Below are 4421 nucleotides of genomic sequence, written 5' to 3'. Positions count from 1 at the left end.
GACAAGAGAGAGAGAGAGAGAGAGAGAGAGAGAGAGAGAGAGAGAGAGAGAGAGAGAGAGAGAGAGAGAGCGAGAGAGAGAGCGAACACTTCATTTTGAGTAATAAATCAGTTATATAAAATGGAATATTAATTTGTTTGATGGCTTTGTCATTTTTATTGAAATATTTTCCTTGATTTTCATACCTCTGAACCATAATAATACATTAGAACCGGCAAAACATTGCCATTATGGCATTTTATTGTAATTTAATATTCAGTGAAATGATCTTTTAAATTCTAAATTGTCATTAATTCTGCTGTCCAAGCGATTAATGCATTTTGGAGTCTTTGAAGGACGTCGTCAATCAGTGGCGGTGGGTGGACCAAAAGTTGGGTAGGGCTTAGGTTGCTTCCAGTTCTTTACCGTCTAGTGGCTAGCAATAAGAACTAATCATTGATGATTTTTTTTATACTCACGGTGAGCCACGGCAGTTTGAGAACCATTCAAACGAGAAGAGTTTCCTTTGTTTTCCATCTATTTATTCTTAGTTAAATTCTTGTTCATAGTGGGGACGAAGCCGATTCACCTCCAAATTTCCTCTAATTAGTTTTCATGTGATGAAAATGTTGCTGTAAAAGTAGTTCGACCTGATTTATACATGCCTACACAGCACTTCAAACATAATACTTCTATGAGCTGGATTAGGCCGTGTAGTCGAGAAAGTTGAATGCACCCAACAAAGAACCAATGAGCTCTTAGGTATCTGTGTCAGTGGGGGAAAATGTGTCGTAAACTTTCACCCCATTCTCAAGACTAGCAGAGCGTGAGCCCTCTATACAGTGTTATATCTTCCCAGTCTTCTACCTTTTTACAAGAAGAGTTTCATTAAGGACGAGCTGTGGGAAAAGGGCTCATCTTCTCTGAGCCCTAAAAACATTTGATTGGCTGCTGGGTTACTATAGTTTTAAGCGGTGACAACAGTGATTGGATAGGCGAGCAAGCCGCCAAGTTGATCTCTCTGTGTTCATTGTGTGAGGTCATAACGGTTTCAACTGACTTTGGGATAGAGTTGGGGGTGGTGAGTGGGGAGGGGGTAGGTGCTCAAGCCTGTGAGCCTTTCACTACCCACCGCTACTGTCGCCAATAGTCTGCAGTTTTGGAGATAATGCTGTCAAGGTACTTGTATTAATGAGTTTCTGCGAAAAGTTCTCCATAAAGAATTCTGGGAGTTGTTTCGGTGATAATCAGAGCACTTCTATTATGAAAATTCGTTACACGACCAATTTGTCTGCAAAATTTGCTGATCAAAATGCCCTAAAACTCTGACTAAAACTAAACTAAGCTACCAGCAGACGTGTGATCAATTCCTCAGTGGGGTAGTTTATCTATAGCTAGAATTATTTTTTTACACAAACCTCGGCCAGGATGCTGCGTCACAGTTGGCTCGGGTCAACTACCAGCAGGGTCAAGGACAGCTCATCTCGTCATATGATAATTGACATTTTAGTGTTAGCTTGCATTTATATTGCGTACAATTCCATACGAGTTTAAGCTCTGAGCGCTTTTCATCAATTACATGATCACTGGGCGTAATACTTCATTCATACAAGGTTAAACATTTCACAGGAACAGGGAACCAGTTCAGCCGCAGAAAGAATACTTTCTCAACCATACATCTATATAAATATTGATATATTTGTGAAAGTTCGTCAATTTGGTCGCCTAAAACTTCCCAACCAGTTAACTTTCGAATTTGAAAAAAAATTAACGGTGGTTCAGAATCATTTAAAGGGTGCACAGTTAAATTAAGGACTCAGAAGTCACTGCAGTTTAATTACCAGTTTTTCATGAGTTTCGTTTAGATCTAATCTTGGGAAATTCTGTCTTCTAAGAGGCTTCTGTTCACATGCAGTACACACTGATCCAATAATAACTTGACAATCGTTTCTTTAAGCTAGTTAATTATATACACATACGAACAGCAGTTAAAAGAAAACATATCAGCACTTACTCACAACCTACAACTCAGAATTAGACAAATGAGTCTTGAGCAATCGCTTAAACGTATTAGAATTTGTTATTTTTCTGAGGCAAGGAGTTCCTGATTTTAGGGCAAAAAAATAAGGAATTTCTCTCACCAAGAGATCTTAACTTCATTCTTCTAAGGGCTCGGAAATGTGTTGGGTTTGTGGATGACCGTACAATAACTGAAGGAGGGAACATACTGTGTTAATATATGATCTAAATAGTACCGATGGAGTGTGAACCATGTAGAACTGAACAGAAATTCTGAAACAAACGTGTAGTAATTCTACTGATTAAGTAATAGTTTAAAAACAATTCTTTTACTTCTTTATTCACTAGTTCATTCATTTACTTATTGAATCTTTTAATTTGGATCTTTTAACATTGGATTCATTTATTCTTGTCTATATTCTCATGGTATCTTAGCAGTCCATTTAGGACAGAGGTGCTCATCCCTCAAGGGGAAGAGACTAGAAAATGTACTCTAAAGAAAACTTTTCCTCCATTACCCATACTGGTTCACCGTGATCAGTAGGGATATCACAATTGCACAATGATGTAGTCCTCCCAACCCTGTTGTATGGTGCCGAGACCTGGACGGTGTACCAAAGCAGTGCCAAAAAGGCGTAATAATTTCCATACGATATGCCTAAAGAGAACTCTTGGCATCAAATGGCAGGACAAAGTACCACACACAGAAGTCTCTAAAGGGCAAAAACCGAGAGTTTGTGTTCTAAGCTCAAAAGGACTCAACTTCGCTCGGCTGGCCATGTCGTAAGAATGCCTGATTACAGAATCCAAAAGGCAGTATTCTATTCTGAACTGTCTTCAGGGAGCGTAAGGTTGGTGTACACCCCCACCCCCCGCACCCTCCCCCCCCCCCCCCCCAAAAAAAAAAAAAAATCAAAACAACAACTACAACACAAAAACAGCGCTACATAGACACCCTGAAAATGTCTCTGAAGGACTTCAGCATAAGTACATTAATAGGAGAGAGCCTAGCTCCTGATAGACACAGATGGAAAGTAGCAGTCATAGTGGGCAGCAAATTTTATGAGGCTTCACGAACAAGAAATGCCGAAACCAAGAAAGAAGCCCGCAAGCTGAGCAAATCCACAGGTGGAAGTTGACTTTTTAAATGGTCAAAATGTAGGAAACACTTCTCAGTTAGACATGGTCTCATCGGCCACAGCAGAGGCCATACGTCATCTTAACCTTTTATTCCTCTAATCCTTTTATTTCAGCTGAGAAATATTCTCCTCTGCAGATGTATTGGTCATCGTCAGACATTGACGGACGAGCTATTAATTGCTATAGTCATTCACGAGGAGAGTGTCCCCGGCCAAAACAATTTTCCGTTTGTTTGTTGGGTTTTTTTTTCAGTGTTTGTTCTACAAATCCCCTGTGTTTGTCTTTGCTTTCTCCTGAGAAGTCGGGCTTGTCCAACTAAACAACATAATATATGATCTACCTCCCCCCTCTTTTCCCCCACTACCAGATACGCAAAGCAAATAACAAACTTGCCTAGTCTTCATCGGACGCCCTTTATTCACAATAAACAATAATAAGGTCTAACTTTCAACCACCCGTATCGTTGCTCAGCCAATTGAAGGGAGATAGCTCTGTAAATTTACGTTCATTAAAATGTTCTGTATTATGTCCCTTATCCCAAAACTTTGTGAAATATTTTTTCTGGGATGCAGCCTCGCTTCACACTTCACAGTAAATTGGAAGAAGTTTTGAAACACATTAGGCTAGTTTGTACATGCTCAAGTTTCAATTATTCTACCACCCTCGGGATCTTTCTTTGTTTTTTTGTTTTGAATTAATCGTATCGTTTTTTGGGATAATAATAATTTTTTTATTGCATTAGCCTATACTATTACAGTAATATTACATAATTGTAAGGCATCTTTGTCTCGATTTTTTATACTGTTGTGATGGGTGGGTTTTTTTCAGTTTTCTTGCTTAGTAGCAACGTTCAATTGCTAACTGTTTACAATTTTTAAAAACTATTTTTTTCTCTTTCTTCTTTGTACAGAACATCCCTCTAATGTGTTCAGACTAACAATAATCATTGTGACGTTTCCCCCTTAACTTTGAAACTTTAAGCACTTCCCTGTCAAGTTTTGTACATTTTACTTTCATTTTCATGTTATCCATTTTGATTTAACTTTTTTTTTCGGAAGCATTCGTTTCTGAGGGCGTAAATATTCTTAGGTTTAAGGCCTCTCCCAACATTGTGCATTCTATTAAAATATTCAAATGTGTGTTTTGCATTTGTATACTGTAGGTTGGAATGAATCACAACGTTGCTTTTTTAGTGCTGCTGCTCGGAAAATGGGTCTGTTACGTCCTTAGAGAGTTGACTGAAAAAATAATATTTTTTTAAAAATGAATAAAATATAAAAATA

The sequence above is a fragment of the Aplysia californica genome, unplaced genomic scaffold (assembly GCF_000002075.1).
Source record: "Aplysia californica isolate F4 #8 unplaced genomic scaffold, AplCal3.0 scaffold00280, whole genome shotgun sequence".
Lineage (NCBI taxonomy): Eukaryota > Metazoa > Mollusca > Gastropoda > Aplysiida > Aplysiidae > Aplysia > Aplysia californica.
This window is presented reverse-complemented; position numbering follows the sequence as displayed.